At 35.8% G+C, this 21,728-nt stretch overlaps 1 long non-coding RNA gene across 1 annotated transcript in view; it reads left to right on the top strand.

The window, feature by feature from the left end:
- LOC143673543 (uncharacterized) overlaps positions 1 to 20,236 on the top strand; it is a 52,105-nt gene extending 31,869 nt beyond the window's left edge. The window contains exon 3 of the long non-coding RNA XR_013170433.1: positions 20,194 to 20,236. This is a non-coding gene — a long non-coding RNA (uncharacterized LOC143673543). The remainder of the gene's footprint in view (positions 1 to 20,193) is intronic.
- The last annotated feature ends 1,492 nt before the right edge of the window (positions 20,237 to 21,728 follow it).

Genomic DNA, 21,728 nt, shown 5'->3' with positions numbered 1-21,728 from the left:
ATGCTACAGAAAAATATTGCATGAAAGGAAAATTCTACCAATTCTGCAAACTTCCATATTGTCTTATTTTAAGAAATTGCCACAGTCACTCCAACCTTCAGAAACCACCATTCTGATCAGTAAACAGCCATCAACACCAAGGAAAGGCCCTTCACCAGCAGAAGGATTTTGATTTGCTGAAGGCTCAGATGATGGTTAGCATTTTTCTAGCAATAAGGTATTTTAAAATTAAGGTGTGTACACTGTTTTTGAAGAGGTAAAGCCATTATGAAATAGACTACAGTATAGTATTAAGCGTAACATGTATATGCACTGGGAAACAAAAAAATTAATGTGGTTTGCTTTATTGCAATATGCACTTTATTGCAGTGGTCTGGAACTAAAGCTATAATATATTCAAGGTATGCCTGTATCTTGAAAATTTAATTTTAAGTATTCAAATACAAGCAAAACTAAACATTTAAATTATAGAGCAATTCACTATCATACCCAAAGAAGAAATTCATTTAATGATAAAGAAAATATATCAATTTTAAAAGTGTAATGATTTAACCCTCGTGCATAAACCAGAAAACGTCCATTGAGGAAATTAGCAAAATGCTGAGTAGAAAGATAATAATGCATGGAAATATTAATGTCTAGACGATAAATGAAAAAAGGGGATGCTAAATGAAATGATAAATGAAAAAGATGCTAAGGGGATATAGGAAGAGGAACATCTTTTAACGGTTGAGAAGAATGACTTAGTGCCCTTTTTAAAACGCATAATTCAAATTGTAATCAAATACAGAAATGTGATGAAATAGCATCCACCTTATTTATTTGTACTGTCTTGTGCTCATTGTTCTTCTTAACACCTAGTGATATCAATTAGTTTACAAAGACTTTTCCCATAGGAATGACTGAAGAGAAATTGGGCAGAAACTAATAATATTTATAGTGTGAAATGCTAGAATAAGTAAGCTCTGATTGACAGATACTTGTACCTGCAAATGAGCTCTATTTCTTTAGGTGAAACGTTTGTAGTATTAGTGCTTTACTTAACTATCTCACTGCATGGTGTTTTCCCCATTTCTTCTTTTCTTCCTCTTCCTCTACCTCCTCCTGCCAGGCTGCTGTCACAAATACCATGCAGTGGGTCATAAACAATAGGAATTTATTGGCTCATGGTTTTGAGTCTAGGATAAGTCCAAAATTGAGGTATCAGAAAGGTAAATACTTGCTCCCCAAAGGCTGTAGCATTCTGATATTGGGTGCCAGTGATCCTTGGACTTCATTGGCTCGCGTCCCTGCCTCATGTTGTATTGTGATGTCCTTTCCTTTCTTTCCCAAGTTCTATTGACATCCATCTTCTGGCTCCGCCTTGTGGTCTTCTATATCTGAATTTCTATTGTTTATTAAAGACTCCTGCATTCTGGATTAAGGGCTCCCCTCATTCAGTTGGGATACACCTTAACTAAAGTAACATCTTCAAGAAATACTATTTATAATGGGGTCACACCCACGAGAAGGCAGATTAAGATTAAGAACATACGTAATTTGGGATATATATTGTATTCTACCACATGAATTGAGTAATTTTAACAATAGTTATCTATTATTTTTCTCATTTTTTTCCTCCTCCTCTTCTCTGCCTTTCCTCTTCTTAATTTAGTTGTTAATCTCTTGAATGTACTAAAACTAGTTCTAATCTTCTAAGGAGAGTGTCAATGGACTTGATTTCTGAGCAGGTAGCATTGTCTTAACTGCCATAGACCTAGAATTAAAAGGAGAGCGAAGTAAGGCAGTATATTTGTTATCTGCTTTTGTGGCACATTAAATAGATGGTGTTATTTTATTTTTGTATTTGGAGAAGATGAGGCACAGTGAGAAATCCAATATGTTTAAGGTTACATAACTATTAAATGCCTGAGGTTAGGTTTGACTATGTTTCCTGTATTGCAGAGCCCCTCCAAAAGAGATAGCATTCTCAATCCTTTTAATAAAATAAATAAACAAGTAACACATAGATAGATAGGTCACCACAGAATATAGAAATATATGTCAGATCACTTCCCTCCTTGTATGACCTCTCTACATATCTGTACCTGTTTTATGTAAATTAACTTCAGGGGATAAGGCCAGCATCAGAAGATATGTTTTAGTAACAATGATTTAAATTAATTTTTTAAAAAAGTCTGAAATATTAACTCTTGATAACTTCATCTGCAAAGATATTTTTTCCCATTGTAATAAAGTAATTGGTGGATTTTGAAGGTGTCTTTGGCTCATTTTTAAATAACCAAATATTTGTAATAAAATGGTCAGTGACAACATCATTGATTTTTCTGTTTAAAGTCCTGGACCTAAAACTTGCCAGTATATATTCCTTATTGAACATATGGTCTGAAGAAGGAAATAAAACTGAATTTCCTCTCTTCTAGTAGCTCCATCTCCCAGATGACAAAAAATATATTTCCATTTTGTCCTGATTGCTAAGCTTAGAATTATTTGTCTTTTGTCTGTTATTATCCTTGTTTGTATGTGTCTATGTGGGTGCATGTATTTTTGTTCAAATGTACCACAAATAATTTTTAGCACTTGGTTTGGTACAAACAAACATACAAAAAATGTGTGAAAAATATTTTGGTGTTATAACAGATGCCCGTTTTTAAAAATGCTTTGTTAGTGTATTCTATTAAAAATGTCTTATCTTAAGACAATTCCCTTTTTCTCTTTCTTAGCAACTGATAGAATTAATTCCAGGTCTACAGGTATCCTAACTTTTCCTTTTATTATTTTCTCTCTTCTTTCTCCTCTTAATCTTCAGAAACACAGTTTATTTTAAAAAGCATTTTAGAGATGTTTTGCTCTAAAATCCTTAGGGATATTTTAGTGCCATCAACATACTGACTGACAATGAACAGAGTTTGCATATCTTGCTGAGGCAAAATAGTTGCAATTAATCTTAAGTTGAATGTTTATGGTGGTTTCAGTTTAATTCTTAATGGGCTATACTAATAAAATTACCACAGAGAATTGATGAGTAGCATTTAATTAGCAGATGACAACCTGATCTTAAAGACCATAATATCTAATTTCTCAGAGACATAGCGATTCTTGAGAAAAATATATGCAACATAGAAAAAACATAAAGTGGTGTAATTATTTAGTTTATTTATGCATAAGCCACAGGAGCAAATGGAGGGCTGGTTATTGACATTTGAAGTACTCAGAGATGATAGTATTGCAGAGCTGTTAAAAGCAGGTTAAAGATCAGACTGCATGGTCTGAACTCATAGCTACTTTTCTATCTTAGACTGGGTTCCCCAGGAAGCAGAGCCTGAGGCAAAGGTTTTAGCACAATTACTTTATTAGAAAAGAGGGGTGAGGAAAAAGGGAAGCAGGGATAGAGGGAGAGGAGAGTTAATATATGAGTTTTTTAATTGATCAACACTAAGTGTCAAGCTGGTCTCAAACTCACGGTTATCTTCCAAGAGGTAGAATAAACAAGTACTTCTCAGGACACTTATTCATAGGGAAGAACTAGGAAAAAAAATGATTCTCTGGTTTCCTCTATTATTGATGGAAATCCATCTCCTGAAGTGTTATTCCCCCTGTATTTCTGGCTTGCATGTGTATGGGTGCTGAACAGACATCAGAGCGAGCGTCTCATTCTTCAGGGAATGGGGTACTCCAAGGCAGGGGGCAGTGGTGTTCAGAGCATCCAATTTTGGGTTGTACCTGATGAAGCTGGTTGGAGTTCTCACAAAGTGGGTTATCACAACATTAGCTTGGACTGGAACAAGATTCCAGAGGTAGGTGAGGTTTAGATGATCTGCAGTAACACATTGAGTGTCTGATTTACCACCCCTATCCTAAGTTTTACTAATGTAAGTAGAGGTAAGATTTCCCTTAAATGCAGTCAGAGAGATCCTCTGGCTTTCAAGATTGCCTCAAGTTGGCAATTGGCTTCTCTAAACCTATAACTTTCCATTTAAAAGTCCAATATCATTACCAAGTCCATCTCAATCCAGAGTCATTATAATTTGTCAGGGCCCCCATATAGCTTGAGCACACAACCATTGCAATCTGTACCTATCCAGATTAACCAGGGGAAAGCCTTAGTAATTGAGACGCCACAGCATACCAGAGCTCATCACCAACTCCACTTAATACAGCCCTTATTGCTGTGAGACTGGACTGGAATGTAGCTTCATTATATCATCCTAAGTGTCAACTCTCTAAGGCTATTCTACTTCTAACTGTCTTAAATGGAATTTCTTAGTAGGAGGGCCTGAATTAAGGCTTATGTGATAATGAGTTTTTTCAGAACATGACACCTGGGAGCAGGAGAGAGGGCAAAAGGGAGTGAAGTCAGAGAAGGAGAGAGAGCCCATACATAAGTGTGTGCCTCAGCTTGACTACCACTTGGAATCAAGTTTGATTGGATGTTTTATGTCACGGGAATATCTCCCAAGAAGTCTTATCAATGACTACCTCTCGGGACAGTCCATGCCTGGAAAGGAAGAGAGAAATTACCTTCCTCTGGTTCCTGTTGGTCAAAGGTTCACTTTCAGAGTTAAAAGTCCTTCCCACTTCCCGATGACTTTGGTGTAGACATCAAATGATCCCATGGTGTCCTAGGTTTCAGTATCATGGAGGACCCCAGGGCAAAGGGCCAACGTCATGCATTGGGCCCACGAGGAGAAGAGCTAGAATACTGGAACCATTTGAATTTGGTCTCAAGGCACATAGAGGCTATTCCTGTAGAGTGACTGGGGCTGCAATGGAGGACAAAGGTCTTTAGAACATATAAAACAAAAGATCTGAAGAGACTCATGAGTGATGTCTAATAAAACTACTTACTAGCTGTGCTGTCTTCAAGAATTTACTTTTCTGCTTTGACTTCATAGCATGGGGATAATAATTGTGTATTATTGAATGGTTGCGCATTGAATAATAGGATTTTTTTCTGGAAAATATTTTTCACAGTGCTTGTACCCTACAGTAAATATTAAATATTGTTGTTATTTTCATGAAGGAAATGTCTTATAGCCTAAAAAAAATCCTCAAAATGTCCCTAGTTGTTATTTGATCTTCTTATGAAACACTGTGCTTATAGAATATTTGAAAAATATTTCTGGTAGAATCGGGGAATTTTTTTTTTGTCATGGGCTGTCAGGGAAACATTTATTAAATATTGAGCCTGAATTCAGTTTCTTATTTATATTTAAAAATAGAGATAACCACTTGCAAGATAACCAACATGAAGGAAAAGAACATTTGTTTTCTCTTACCATTTCCACAGAAATAGAAAAGTCCAGCCATACATTTTTCTAGATGCAATTCAGACTAGAAATGCTTGTAGACTAGTATGCTTGAGAACTCTTCCAAGATTGAGACATATACTTATATTATAGTAGAAACCAAATGTTTTTGCAATCTCAGGCTGCAGTGTCCTTTTCATTTTGCTCTCAGCAACCCAATTTTACTTGTAGGAAGCATCTTTCCCTTAACTACTTTAAGTTGTTTGGGAAAGCTAACCCCCACCGTTGGATCCCGGGGTGGGATCGGTTGCTGTTTTAGCCCATGCACAAATTCTGTTTCCTGTGGTGATTGATACGGGAAGGGTCATATGACCTGAATCAGATCCATGAGGATCCATTTAAAGATCTGTTGGGAACAGTGTGTACTGGGTGGTCAAGAATAGAGATGTGAACCTGAAACTGCTGTGGATATCTTTCACGATGTTGGAAATGTCTGTTTGAATGAAATTAAGCAAAGGGAATACAGCATCAAAATATGGTAAAAAAAAAATTGAAAGAAAAAAACAGAATCTTTATGAGAGTGTTTGGGCCCTGGTTCCAATCCTGCCAAAGGGCAGTATTATTCCTGGACTATTCAGTTCTCATCATCATAATCATTATCACCTTCATCATCAGCATTAGCATTACTTTGTCTTAATCTTCTGGCACTTGCAATCAAATATATATTGGTCCATTTAGCTGTATATATTAGTCTATTAGTTGTAACAAAGTTACCATGGTAATGTAAGATGTTAACAGCAGGAGAAACTGAGTGTGGAGTATTAGGATATACTCTTTACTATCTTTGCAATTTTTCTGGAAACCTAAAATTATTCTAAAATTGAAAAGTTTATTTAAAATATATCCTGCGTAAATACAAATCTTCTTTGCCATGTCAGACAAGCCAGGGGAAATGGATCCCTCTTAATCAGCTCTGTGCTGAAGTAAAAAATTAAAAACAAAAACAAAAACATGCATTTCTTTAATGTTATCACTTGTAAAAATCTGTATTCCTTAAACCTGTAGGCAGGAAAATTTCAAAACACAATTTCAATTGGTCAATCCTGGGCCCAAATCTTTTAATGAGGAGATTAAAATCGATGAAAAATAAATAATATTTCAACCAGTCATTTTTATTTATGATCTGTTAAATAATGGCCACTTTGAAATCTTGGTTTTCTAGTCATTCTGATAGCTAACCTTTTTACACTATAAAGTACGATCAAAGTAGGGGCCTTGTTTCATTTTTTTCTTTTAATCATGTGTCAATCAAGGCTGGGTGAAATAAAGCTCTTTTTTAATATAATAGATTCATAGTTGTGTTCCAAATTTACATAACTTTTTCCTCAGATTATATTTTTCTCCCCAGAATACTGTGTATTCTCACAAAACTCAGAGGGAGTTTTGTTGTTGTTGATAATTTAGATAAGTACTTTCCAGTAATTACTGTGTAGGAACCAGCCTTTCAGCTACAACCTAGAAATGTTTAATAACATCAATTTTAAAAGAAAAACATAGCATAACTAAACAAAATACACTTATTAAAAGAAAAATCTTAGCCACTCTTCCCCAGTCAGTCTTATATTTTGTGTAGCATAGGTTTTATTTAACCTGCTCTGATTGCTTTCTATGCTTTTTTTTTAATGGAAAGAATTTATTTCACACAGGAATAGGAAGGACATGACAAAAATTCCAAAGGGTATCTTCGTCCCCTCTCCCCCAAAGACAAACCCCATGATACTTCTGTTCACACAACTCAAATACAGTTCAGAAGAAATACAAAGAGACAGAGAGAGAGAGAGACAGAAAGAGAGAGAGAGAGAGAGAGAGAGAGAGAGAGAGAGAGAGAGAGAGAGAGAGAGAGAGAGGGAGAGGGAGAGAGGTAATATTTATAAATTGATATTCAAACTAAAATGAAGTCTATAGATTTAAAAGTCAGACATTGCTAGGAGGGAAAGGATTTTCTCCCTGTCTCTCTATTGAACATTTTATTGTCTGGGTCAGGGGACTCAGATCAGTTTGATGTAGTAGGAGTTTCAGGAAGATATGTAAGAGAAATACATGAAAATCTTCTGATTGCACAATAATTTAGAAGAAAAGATATAGGAGGAAAGAGACAGAAGAAGCATAGATCAGGTGAACCAGGTGCCCTGATTTCCCAGTCTTGGAATTGCAAACCCTACATTGGGTTGAGAGGAGCATCGTTTAGTTTGAGGACAATTCAATGTACACTACAGCTCAGTCACCTATTTGGGATGTTGGACAGAGACTTCTGCATGCAGGGAGTGTTCCTGAGCTAATGTTGGAGGCTTCAGCATGATTGCATGGCAGAGCAGTTGTCAGGCAAAGAGAAGTACTTTTAGCCTTTAATTCCATGCATCTCTCTGTTCTTGAGTGCCACTAACATGGAACTAAGCATCAAAAGGGGATATGGCTGCCTGTGATGGAGAGCAAGTTAATCTCATGAACATTGTTACAGTTAAACCACTTAGACCATGGGTCAGTGGGAGAAGCGACAGAAATTAAAAGGGTCAATTCAAGAGTGATGGGCCCTGAGATCATAATGGGACCAAAAAAGAATAAGAAATCGTCTGCTATAGAAATCAGAAGCTTTTGCCCACAGAGTCAGGCAAACACAGGAGCTTACGTAAGCCATATTTTATCATACCAATCAGGGTGCTCTCCAAAGGAGCAGAGCAAGGTGCACTTCTCAGGTGTCACAAGATCATAAGTACAGAAAATATATTTCCTTCACAAATATGAGCGTAGTGTGAGCCATTCTAAAACCAGGCAACACACATATTTTTGATTTCTCAATTTGGGACGACATTATCTTCAAATCAACTAAATGTCCATCAATCTTCAGTTTTATTGTAAATTCATAGGGGGAATCTCCAATGTCAGATTGAATTTTGGCCCTAAATCTAATTTTCCTTTCCCGTTGCTAAGTTCCAGACATTTTGAAACAGCCTTGAGTAGGCACTGCCCTAGATCCTACCACTCTAGTTGCTATATCATGCTAGTTTCATCATGATTGGGTCAAATCTTATTTTTGAAGATTTTCTTTCCAACCTACTTCCTATAAATCATTCTGGAAACCTTTGTTGCTTTTTCCAGTTATTTCCTACAATATTTCTCATTGTGGCCTCTACCCCACATTCATGGTGAGATGTGGGTCGTATTGTTCATTCTCTTTTCAGTCAACTTTGGCTCATAATAAAACTGGTATTCCTGAGACCTTTATGTGGTGATCATTCATAAAATAACTTCACTGCATCTGAGAAGGCATAGATAGAAGACACATTGAACTAACTGAGGAAAGTGGTCATTAATTACTGGAAGGCAGCTGACAACACAGACTTACATGTAGGAATCAATTAACAAATGATGAGGGACACACAAAAGGCCTGAAAAGTGCCACATCTTCTGATCTCACTTAAGTCAAATGTACTCATTCCTATCTCTGTATTCTCACAGTACATTAATTGCATCTCAACAATAGCACATATTTCATTCTTCCATCTTTAACTGCTAGTGTGTATTTGTCTGCCTTCTCAATAAACCTGTTTGCTCCTTGTGGGAAGGAACTATGTTTTATTCATCTTTCTCCAGTACATTTTCTAGGGCACTGTTTTGCAAACTGCAGGTACTAAATGTTGTTTGTTCAATTGAATGGGAATTGTGGAAGAGGAGGCATGTTCTAATTCTACCTCTAACTTATGCATGCATTTTAAGCAATACCTTTGCATATTAAGTCTCCTTAAAATGTCCAAATTGGCTGTATGGTTCCTGTGGAGATGAGGAGAGGGCATGCAAGAAAAAGAAAATGAGTGAAGCAGCTTGGGTTTCCATTTCTGAAAGCCCAGGCCAAGCTGTGTATGTGGCTATGGCCTCCTGTGAGAGTTACAGCTGAGAACAACAGAAAATCCCTCAATGTCAGGACTCTGTGGGCTCCAGCACAAGTCTCTGCAATGAAGGGTAAGTATGACTTGAAACCTTTGTCTTTAAGTGAAGGAGGGTTAACAAACAATTTGTGTGCATCTCCAATGTGCCAGGTACTGTGAGGGGCATGGAAGTTAACATTTGCTTCTAGGGAGTCTTGCCAGATTCTGCACCAACTGAAACGGCAGCATATCTTATCCAAATGATCACTCTAGTAGGTACTTGAGAATTTATTCATTTCCCAATGATCACTGAAAATCATCAGTGATTCTGCATTGGTGTTTGATTTGAATCATCAGTAAACTCAGGTGAATCCAAATATTTCCCACCAGTTTATCTCTGTGCAGCATAGTCTTACACCAGTTCTCCTCAATTAATCTTTAAATTGTGAGTCCTGACCATCCTTTCTCCTAGATCTGTGTTTCTTCAGTTCTTCCCTTTTCTGATTTCTAACCGATGTTGTTACTTCACTGTGCCTTTTGAACTGCTTTGTCCAACATAAAAACAATCCTTTGCATACTACAATTGTTCTTAGCATGGAAGCTTTACCTCTTGTATGCCAATGTAGCCAAAAAATAATGCTAATTAAAGCTTCTGCTTTAATAAAGCATAACCATTATACCATTTTTTCAAGGACAAGCATCAGGCATTGTCATTGCAGGTATAGATTATTTTGTTCTATGATGAAGCCAATTGATGTTCAATGTATTCATTTATTCTTTTTAAAAGGCTCTAAGGGGTCAAGTATTGTCCTGCAAAATGAGATGCCTATTGGAGATGCAAAGGCAGCCATGGGAAAGCTCACAAACATGGATACACATAACTTGATTGCAATGTGGCATGTACAGGGACAAAGACTTCTACCGAGCAGTCTGGGACATAGAGTGGGATGACCTCCTCTACTCTGTGGGTCAGTGGGTGCTATACTGCACCACCCATGCCCTCCTTCAGAGCTGCCACCTCGTTCTCCCTGCCACTGGAAGTGTTGACTATTAACATTACTCTACTGAGTCCTTCTAAAGGAATTATCCAGCTGAAGAGATCCATTTGCTCCAAGGTCATGCTCCTTCCACAAGGGCAGCCCTTATACAATGTTGTTTAATGGCATATCCCCTTCCTTCAAATAGTGACAAATTTGAATATCTTCCCTCGTTCCAAATCTCACCATAGGTTTGGCTGAAGTCCCTGTGCAACTGCATCACATTCTAACTTCTTCCCTAACCAGTACTGCTTCCTTCTAAGCAGACACATGTTGTTGCTGAGAGCCTAACAAGCCCCCTGCACATAAATCTCAGACACAGAGTCCCAGACAAGCCAACCTTTAACAGGGTTGGATTAAGGAAAGACTACAAGTTATTTTGAGGGTAGGACAAGCAAAGAACACAAATATGGTCCGGTTTTATGTTTAGGAAGTAATAAAAAGTTGGATGTGGCAGTAGCAGAGAGAGCGTGGGTGTGTGATGGGTCTGCTGAAGCTGGGGTGGGGTGGTTGTGTTGGGTGTAGCCAGCATTGAAAAATGATGCCTATTGTGAAGCGTCATGACAGCCTTGCTAAGGCATTTCCAGAGAACTTTAGAGCAGGTATGTGACATGAATATATTTCTTTCAGGAAATAATTATATGGACAATGGATTGATGGCAGAGAGATCTGGGATTGTGAGTTAGGTAGAAAGCTTTTATGGTGATCCATACTAGAAAACCAAAAACCAAAAGAAGGATAATTAAATTAAAATATACGTCTAGAGTGACATCTATAGGATCTGGTAACTTATGAGTTAACTGAGGTAAGAAAGGGTGGTGTCAAAGTAACTCTGAGATTCCAAGCTGTGAAGTTGTAGAGTCCATTTGCAAAGATGATAAACTCAGAAAGTTTAAAATTCCACCCTTACTTAATTCTTTTCTATAATCTTTACACCCCAATACAAAATATGAGTAAAGCAAAAGTCAAGGAATTGTCAAAATTGAATAAAATAATTAACGTGCAGGCTTTAGAACGATGCCTGGCAGATAGCAAGCACTCTGTTTATAAGTTTGATAACTAGATGTGTCTCTATTATATCAATTCACAGAGAAAATGCAAGTTTGAGAAGTTTGAAAACGTTTTACAAATATCATATAATCCTTGACATTTTTGTAAGCTAGCACCCAGAGAAACAAAAATGTCAAAAGTAGTCTTACCTTGTATTTTATTTTTAAGCCATTATTATCTATAGTCTTCTTTCCACGGTCTTGTGTTATGCTTGGGAAATCAGTAGCAAGAAGCAAGTACTTCAGTAAGCAATGCGTCAATGGCAGCATCTAACTCTGCTTGGCAAAGTATCTGGTACTCAAACATGAAATGATGCTTTTATTTTCGTATAAAAGTATTTTTAGTTTTAGGGTATCATCACCAAATGTAGGTTGCCAATATGTGATGTTGCCTTTTTAATTGAGAACATTGTTTTTTTCTGAATGCCCCTATGTCATAGGTGCTAAGTGAAGTGCTTTTTATTCGCGTTTCCCATTTCTACCTCAGGCTTTGCAATGTTGAAAACTGACTCGAGGTCATGGCCCTAAGCTTTGCGGAGGGAATAGGCTTTCACCCAGGGCTTTGAGACTCTGCAGGACAGGAAACTCATTTCTGAAAATTATCCTGCAATTTGTAGGTCAAATAAGAATGTCTGTTGTCTTTGCTTGCTAAGCCACTGGGTTGCTTTTAAGTTTTGTAAAAAAAATCAGTGAAAAATAAATGAGTGAAGTAGAAATGCATCAATTATTAGGTTAATACAAAAGATTTCCTTGCTGAAGCATGCTGAGCGTGCTCAGATATGTAACTAACTAGATGCCTCAGTACAGACCAAGGGAAAAGGAGAGGGCAGATGTTGACTTTGTCATCTCTGAAACTAAAAGAAAGAAGACAGAACAGGCAAAAAATAAAAAAGGAAAAAGTCATTATCATTATGTACATAATTCACTGTGTCTCTTGTTTTTTTTGGATTCAAAGCATTTGATACTTTTATTTTATCCCAGATCATTAGTAGTCATCTCCCCCACACCAAGAATGTGTGTTAAATTTGCATTGATTGATTTAAATGTGGCCGCTACCAGAGTACCTGTCATTTATTCATTAGAAAAAGTGCAGTCATACAACTCTTCTAATGGGCCTTTCACCTATTCATACAAGAACTGTCTTTCAAATATGACAGTGGTGGCCAGTATGAGCAGGGAAAGCACTTTGAACGTCAACCTCCCCCTGCACCCCCCCACCCACTGGTGGTTTTAGTGAGCCGTTCAAATTTTCATGGCTGTGCTGCTTTTTATGGGCTTCAGAGAGATGGACAATCATTAAAGTTAGTAAAAAAATAGTATCATAGTTTTGAAATATGTCACAGAGACCTAGAGTTTTAGAAATATTTAACAAGAACATTAATTTTCATTTGATAAAAAATATTGGATAATTGAATTCCTTTGCTAGATTGATATAGAAACCTAGAATAAAATAAAATGATGCACAGACTTCAAGCAGAGATGTTAATGAAGCTAATACGGAAAAGACTAAGAGAAAGCTGACTAATGGGTAAAGGATGATACTGTCCATATTTTAAAACTTCAACTTGTTTGTGAGACTAAAGGAAAATATAACTTTAGTATTTTGGTGCAAAAATTATATTTTCTGTAGCACATTATCTAATTTATCTTGTATAATTAGTTTATTCAAGCACCATAACTACATGGAACCTAGAATAGGGAATGAGATCTTGCTGGATTATACAGGTTAGTGTGATTCTCTAATATATCCCAGAGTAACCTGGGCAGAAAATAAAAAAATGTACTTGCAAACTGTCCTTGAGGGATTGGGAAAAATGTGGAAATATTGAACTTCCCCATATCAGGAACTCCTGATATGGGGCTTCTTGTAATGAAACTGATTCCTGCAAAGGAGAAATTAAGTCTACTTACAATTATGCCTAAGAGTCACCCCCAAAGAACCTCTTTTGTTGCTTAGATGTGGCCACTCTCTCAAAGCCAACTCTGCAAATAAACTCACTATCCTATTTCCCTACATAGGGCATGATTCCCAAGGATGAGTCTGGCCCTGGCATTGTGTAATTGAGAAAGATTCTTGACCAAAAGGAGGAGAAGAAACAAAAGAAAGTTTCAGTGACTGAAAGGTTTCAGATAGATTCTAGAAGTCATTCTGGAGGTTATTCTTATTTAGTATTTAGATATTCTCTTTCAGTTTTTGGTGTATTGGAACAGCTAGAGAGAAATACCTGAAATTGTTGAATTGCAATCCAATAGCCTTGATTCTTGAAGATGATTAAATAACTATAGAGTTTTTAAGGTGTGACCTTGTGATTGTAAAAACCTTGTGACTGACATTGTCTTTATTCAGTGAACAGACAAATGAATAAGAAAAAAAATAATATAGAGGAGATGGGTATGGGATGTCTCGGGTATTCTTTTTCACTTTATTCTTATTTATATATTTTTCGAAGTAATGAAAATGGTCAAAAATCTATTGCGACGAATACACAGCTATATGATGATATAGCAAACCACTGTACAATTAGGATGATTATATAGTATGCAAATATATATCTCAATCAAGTTGTATTAAAAAACACAAATCAAACCAAAACAAAAAATACAGTGATATATGTTTAATTTGCATTTCATAGAGAATTTTTTTGTCAGAGCAGAAAAACATATTTTAAAAAATGAACAAAAATAGGACTAACCACCCATAATCCTACCGTTAGATATAATCACTATGATCTTTTCAAATATATCCTCCAAGACCTATTTTCCATTCAGCCCAGGTACACTAAAAAGTAAAATAATTTTTAAACTTCAAGAAAAAATTAGGTCAATTTAGGGTTCATAAGGAAATGTTATTTTTTATCAGATACCCTATAACTTTTTATCACTTTAATGTACCACTCATACTGTGTTTATGTTTATGTGCAAAATTTAAACTGCAGAATAGCTTTGGAATGACTCATGCTAACATGAGGAGATGAGTTATCTCTTACTTGCTTTCAACAGTTACCTAATTCTTATGCTCAAATATGACAAAACTCAAAGAGACCCAGTGATCAACATTTTTATGAATTTTGCAATGCAAAATTAAGGTGAATTTAGAATTCTCTTCTTAAAATAAACCAAAAACAATATAGAAAATAGAGGGAAAAATAAAATTTTGTCTCTTGCATTCCAGGCATTTCAATCTAACTTGAGAAGGAAGTTAATAGGCTGACACTCCCCCCACACACACCTTTTTTTAACAGCTTGATAGAATAAAGTGGATTTTGTCTCTGAGGAACTCAAAATGACAGTTGCCTTTCTAATCCATTAGCGAATGTAAAATGCAATGCCGAATGTCACTATTGCCCTCTTAAACTGTACTAAGTATGGTTTTAATATTGATTCCTGTACATGTTTCATATGTTCCCTAGGGTTCAGTGCTTTTGATGACAGGTTGTATTACAAATCACTCATATCTTTCATCCTGATCTTTAGATATGCATTTTTTGTACATTTTCTATATAGCCTGTCTTCCTTCAGTCAGGATTATAAATGCATTTTGCATGTTGGAAAAAGATAGCTGTATTGGAGTAAATACACCAAAAAAAAGAAAGAATGAAAAGAGAAAGAGTTAGGAATAATGTCTCTCTTATGGCCTTAGCTGCAAGTATTAGCCACAATGATAATAATTAAAAGAAAAAAAAGCTCTCACTTGTAACATAATCCATTAAAGTGACTTTAGAAACAATAATGACACCTTAAAGTTACACAGCAATTAAGTCTCAAACTGCTTTTACCATGCATTCCCTCACTTGATCCACAGAACTACACTGTGGGAAACAGAATAAGCGTTATTATTGCCTCTGTTATAGAAATAGTTGCCAACTATTTAAATATGAGAGTTTCTAACTTGTCTAAGGTCTTAAGGCTAATAAGTGGTGGGGTCAAGACTTGGAGACATTTTTTGATTCCTGTCCCAGTGATTGTACTTTGCACATGGCACTAAGTATCTCTTCTGTTCATGATAAATATAAAAGTTTGAAAATATGCATGGGCTAATAAATGTTCTCTCTTTTCTCATTTCTCCTTTTCTGGAATTCAGTAGTAGGAAAGTGCTTGAAAATAAATTTGTCACTGGAAGAGTGTTTAGTGTTAGTAAGAACTCATTTGATGATTTTGAATGAATAGAAAAACAAGTGAATAAATGAACCCACATTCTTTAACATAATGCCTGATGAATTCCTGGAGCACTATTTGACTAACTAATTTTGCTTGCCCAGTCACCATAATTAGTGTTATTATTTTTTTTGTATGGAAAGTTTAATAACAATGATTAGGCTACATAATCATTGACTTTGGATATTTGCTTATATTAAATGGTGCACAATTGAATATTCAATCCAAATAATATGGCTACTCTTAGTGATGCCTAGGGCATTTTTCTTCTTGTTCTTGACTTTAGTTTCCTCAACTATGCATTTAGATTAAAGGAGTATTACATTCATTAATCTTGGGAGTTTTGATCCTAAATCTACTAATGCCAATTAGATTGACCTCTGGGTCATGTAGTTTATATTAGATATGCCTATTAAATTGATCCTTCTTAGAATGCTGTAATATTCAAATAGCATAAGATTCAAATAATTGTATAGGCTATGTAAAATTTCATCTAATTTTGTGTAAAAACTAAGTTTATTATATATGTTAAAATGTCTCGAATGAGTATTCATTATTAATTATTTTCAACAAGTATGCATTAGCCTAATAGCTCAAGTGCATGCATTGTTTTACAGTATATATATATATATTGGTCAATCTTATTTTTCAAGATATGTATTGACCGTATTGTCTTTGAGTTTCAATTAGGCTCAAATCATGCAGTATTTGGACTTTTTTACATTTTTGTGTATTTGTGTGTGAAAACTGCCAAGATGCTCTCCAAATTCATTTCATCTTTTGTACCTACAAAAAAGACTGTATTTCCCACCATCCACATCCCCTGCAGTTAGATGGTTAGGTTGAGCCGTATGAACGGGTTCTGGCTAATGCAATATGAGTGGAGGGGCATTTTATGGCTAAACATATGTTTTATTCTGTGATCCTCTACAATCTCTTCTACTTCAATGATAATTGTGGCAGTAATATTGAAGGCAGTGACATTACAGAACAGAAATAGCCTAATTTTATTGGGTCATTTTTGGAAAAGGTCTTCAAGAAGGACCTCTGGCACACCTTAGAATCTGAATGGACAAACAACAAGTTTTTGTTGGGTTAAGTCCTTGAGTTGTAGGATTAACTTGGTAATGCATCAGTGCCTAAGTTACACAGACTGGTAACTTGAATTGTTGCACTAAAAAGGTAAAATAAAATACAAAATTCTCTGGGTTTAGAAGTCAGGTAGTAGACAAAGAGGAAACAGACATCAGAATCTAAAAAACTGGTGAATTGTGTCAGGAAGTGGCAAAATATATGGTCATTTATGATAATTTTGAAAGCAATCATGGTCCTATTAAACTTGTGGCTCCAGAGAAATAAGTTGAAACCATTAGAACAGTTTTGTGGGTTTTTGTTTTACTGACTTAAATAATTAAGGTATTATAAGAAAGAATGAGCTTAGGGAAGAAATTAAAGGTTTGTGAGCAAAAGTGAAAGTTAATAAAACAAGAAAGGAGTTTAGGGCCTTGTACTATTGGAAAAACCAACTACTATTAGATCACAAACAGTAAAAAATAAAGAAATCTATTTTTGTTTCAAGACTCCAGTAAAATTTTTCGGTAGAAGAAAGTGACCCAGGGCAAATATTAGATTAAGGTGTAGCCTTCTCATTCAAGCTTGAAAGCTGCAAGATAGCCACACGTTAAATTGAGTGAGACAGACATGAGAGTAAGAAAATAGAAAAATGTATTTGAGAGCTATGTCTGTGAAAGAGCTTTTGAACAGACAAGAAGCCAATAGATCTGAAACTTATGTTTTGAAGAAAGTGAGCTAAGACTTTTTAAGACGTAAAACCACCCGTAACCTCAAGCTTTATGAGTGATAGGCAAACTTCAAAAGCTTCTACAGCCCTCCAAGAGGATATGGCCCCAGCAAACCATTTCACACATGGACAAAGTGAATAATGAGCTAGGAAGTGACTCCCAGAGAGCCAGGGACCAGGGAAAAGCATGGACAAGACCCCTTCTCCCAACAGAGCAGATTCAGAGACTAATAAAAGGACTCCCAGAGCTTCTAGGAGAAAGGAATTTTCCAATGTTACATAAGTGAGATTTCAGAATTGTTAGAAACTAATGACTACAAAAAACTGTATATAATGTTCATCCTATTTCTCTTTTCAAATGGAAGTACTTGTTCTGGCTACCCCGTCTCTGCTCTACAGGTTTTGCCCAAGTATACATGTGTACAGTCAGCTAACTCATCTTTGTGGCTAAGGACCACTAGGAGAGTTACAGCCATCAGGATCCCAGGATCAGGCTGTATGTCACTAAAAGTCACGGGCTTTGAGCTGGATCAAATAACTGGAAGGGAATCCACATTGTCCTTTTTTGGAGAGAAGGAAAGTTTGTTCTATGTGTAGGAAGAAATATGAAACAGATCATCGGTGACACGAAGGGAGGAGTACAGGAAAGAATGCCTAGGTATTCAATAATCCCAATATCTCTTTTAGATGCTAAATTTTATAAACTTTTTTGGGGGGTTAGTTTCGTATCATAAAAGCAGGTAATAGTCACATGGTGAGTTATTTAATGTGGGCATAAGTGATGTGCACAATTTCCAGGCTGGGTCACGAAACTCCTTGCACAGTCTTCCATATTCTTTCTCCTTTTTGTGACAGCAAGGAAGACCATGTGGTAGATGGTGGCATAAGACAGTAGTAATCTGCTTCACTCAGTCACTGCTTGGAGGACAGTCACCAAGGAAAAACTATGACCTAAAACTTTCTGTATTCTAGATGGGGAATTTTATTACATGGTGCTACTAAGATTTGGGTCTATTTGTAACTAGCATAACAAAGCCTGCCCTAGCTAATAAAATATATCTGAATTGGCTAACAAACAGCAGCATTTCATACATATTGTGCATACAGCATTTAGCAGAGTGCTTGGCATCTGGTATGCATCAGCAATTTGTATTCAATGGGAGTTTGTTTGTGTAATGGTAATCAATTCAATGAACAAGGTAGTGCAGATAATATTTTGCAGTTGTGAAAACAAAGACTACATATGTGTGTTGTAAATCAAATTGTTATTCCCAGTTCTTTACTTCCCTGTATGGAAGGATTATACAAGGACAACATCTGGCCTGTTATTTCTTAGTGCCTCTTTGAGGTCATAATATATTTGCCCACCCCACTGATGTTGGGCTTACCATGTGACATGTTTTAGTCAGTGGGATGTGTCTATCAGTCACACTGTACTAGTTCCCAGGTAACGACTTAAGGCGTATCTAGGTTTCTACTTGCCCCTTGGGCTTCTTTCAAGGCCATGAAAAGAGCATGCCCAGAGAGCTGTTTGTCTCAGAAGGAGATATGTGGGAAGAAACAAACCCACCTTCCAACTGGAGTCCAGACAGCCTGAACCCTGTGCATCCAGCCAAGAATGATAAAACCCCAGGAACCAGAAGTTTTTTCACATATTTACAAAAATGTTGTAAGACACTGGTATATTGAGATTGTTTGTTATATAGCAAAACTGGCTGCTACAGTGAATTGAGAGCTGGAAATTGAATTCAGTCTTCTGACTACAGAGTCACTGCCCTCTCCACTATATAGTAGGAAAGATTCATTTTGAATTTCAGTTCTAAGTCTTCTATTCACCCCCTACCAAAATTTAATTTGGAGTGTGTCCATTGTCTTGAAACTGTTTTATTTTATTTGTTGGTATGTATTTTGCTCTAATTGACTATTTTAAAAGAAAGTTTTCATAACTTTTTTTTATCTTCACTCAATGACAGCTTGTTTCTACAATTACAAAATTCAACAAGATAAGGTAGAACTAAAAACTGCAAAATGGTCATTTCCAAATATGCTACTTTTCTTCCCTTCTAAAAATGTTCAACTTTATTGGATTTTTTTATTGCTTCTTAGGTCCAATATAGTATTTAAGAAATAACTTTCTCAGGAATTTATACAATATAACCATGCAATTATTTTTCCCATCTTCTATGTGTAACATCAGGGAATGTTAATCTACGTTTTAAACTCTATCAGGGCTGTCCTTATTTTTAAAATAAACTACTTAATAGTAAGACCAAAAAAGCCTTCTAATTACTTTTATTTATTTTTAGCACCTTCCCCATTAAAGGAAACATTAGAAAAAAAACTGCTTTTGGGACTTAGCCTGTTAAGTATCATTATAAATGTTGTGCTGCTGTCCCTTTGATAACCCTCCTTTTTTTGTATGCTCCACTGTTTATTTTACAGTAAATCTTTTAAAATACAAATCTCATTTCCTCTTTCAGAGTGAGCTAGATTTAAGACCACTTCCTTGAAGTGACCGCTACTACTTTCAATTCAGTCAAAATATGATTAAAGTCTTGGCAGGAAGAATTAATTTACTACTCAATGAAAGTTACTACCAAATTCAGGGGAAATTACTATACTGGTTGTGCATTTAGACACAACCCCTGTGGTGTTAAACTTTATTATTCATACTCTGCAGCTTTAACTAGGGAGACTAGAATGTAAATTACACATACAGCACATCTTGATATTGTACAGATGATTTATTGATATAAAACAAAATGTTATTGTTGGGTGAGTTCTATATATCTAACATTCTAATCATTTTTTTTTTACCAGTTCTATTTTCTGCTTGCTTACTTTTGCTTGTACCCTTAATGGTAATCAAGAAAATAGGAAAATATTAACCAAAGAAAGATAGTCTAAGTTTAATTGTTGCATTTTGACATCTGTAAAGATTACTTTTTAAATTACTTGTTCCTGTGTTTTCCCATTTAGGACTACTGCTTGGCAAATACAATTCTAAAATGGTACTGACAACACAGAAGATTTAGAAGAGAAAGATACACCTTATAAAGAAAAAAATGTTTACTCTTTCCATCCTTGGTTTCATAAATTTATATTTCACTTTCCTTAAAATTCAGAGAAGAATTTCATTGTTTGGACTTCTGAAAATTAACATTAATAATGGTTTTCATGTTTATTCCACAAGCGAAACTTCTCAGAGATTTATGTTTTTCCGTTTAGGAAACCCTTTTTTTTTTTTTTTCCTTTTCTATTTGCTTTGGTGAGTTAATGTGACAGATTTTATTCATTCTGGAATCATACAGAAAACTCTGGTGTTATCTTCTAGAACATCAAAAAATGCTCCTAAATTACTATATTTTATGTCCAGGTTGAAGTGGGTAGTCAAAAGCAGTTCAACCAGAAAGGAAAAAGCAGGATAGAACAGAATGTGATCCTGAACTTTTATCCTGACCTTATTTCAGCAACACTTGTCTATGCAACACATCTCTTGTGTCCAGGGACCTTGCATTGCCATTGCATTTTCAGTACAGATTTTCTCAAATTTTGCCCTATTGGTATTTTGAACTGCATAATTCCTTATTGTGGGGAGTTTTCCTGCACGTTGTAGGATATTTAACAGCATGCTTGGCCTCCACTCACGAGATGTTAGTAAGCAGCCACACCCCATCCTCAGTCATGAAAATAAAAAAATGTCTCCAGGCATTGCCAAATATTCCTTGGAGGGCAAAATTGCCCCAAGTTGCACCAAATTGTTCCCAGCACAAAAATAGAAGTCTGTAGGAATCAGAAATCTATCTTCACATACATGAACAGTTCACTCCCAGCAGTGGCATATGAAGATGGGGAAAGCAGTTAGAGGAGCAGGAAGTAAAGGAGAACATAATATGTAGAGAATTCAAAAACAATATAAGACTTCTTAAAAGTTTGTTTGATTAGACATTAAGGACATACAAATTAAAACTGTCATGAAATCCCAATAGACACTTATTAGAATAGCTAAAATTAAAGATTGACCATTCCAAATATTGATGAAGGTGTTCCATGACTGAAACTCTTAGAAACTTTTAGTGGAGGTGTAAAATTATACGACTACTTTGCAAGACAGTTGAGCAGTTTCTTAAAAATGTAAATATGGGCATTTATCCAAGAGAAATAAAAATATATGTCTATAGACTTGTACATGAATGTTCATAGATTCTTTATTTCTAATAGCCCCCAAACTTGAGACAACTCAAATGTCCATGAACAGGAAATGGATAAATAGACTGTGGTATATCCACATAATGAAATACTCCCAAGCAATAAAAAAGCATGGACTATTATAAACACTACAAAATCAATGAGTCTAAAAATAATGATGCTGAGTGAAAGAAGCCAGGCAAAAACCAACATAAACTGTAAGATTCCATTTACATAAAATTCTAGTAATGCAAACCCATCTATAGTGACTGAAGTGGTTCAGTGGTTGCCTGGGAGTGAGGATTTGGGGAAGGTTCAAATGAAAG

The sequence above is a fragment of the Tamandua tetradactyla genome, chromosome 2 (genome assembly GCF_023851605.1).
Source record: "Tamandua tetradactyla isolate mTamTet1 chromosome 2, mTamTet1.pri, whole genome shotgun sequence".
Lineage (NCBI taxonomy): Eukaryota > Metazoa > Chordata > Mammalia > Pilosa > Myrmecophagidae > Tamandua > Tamandua tetradactyla.
This window is presented reverse-complemented; position numbering and strand designations above follow the sequence as displayed.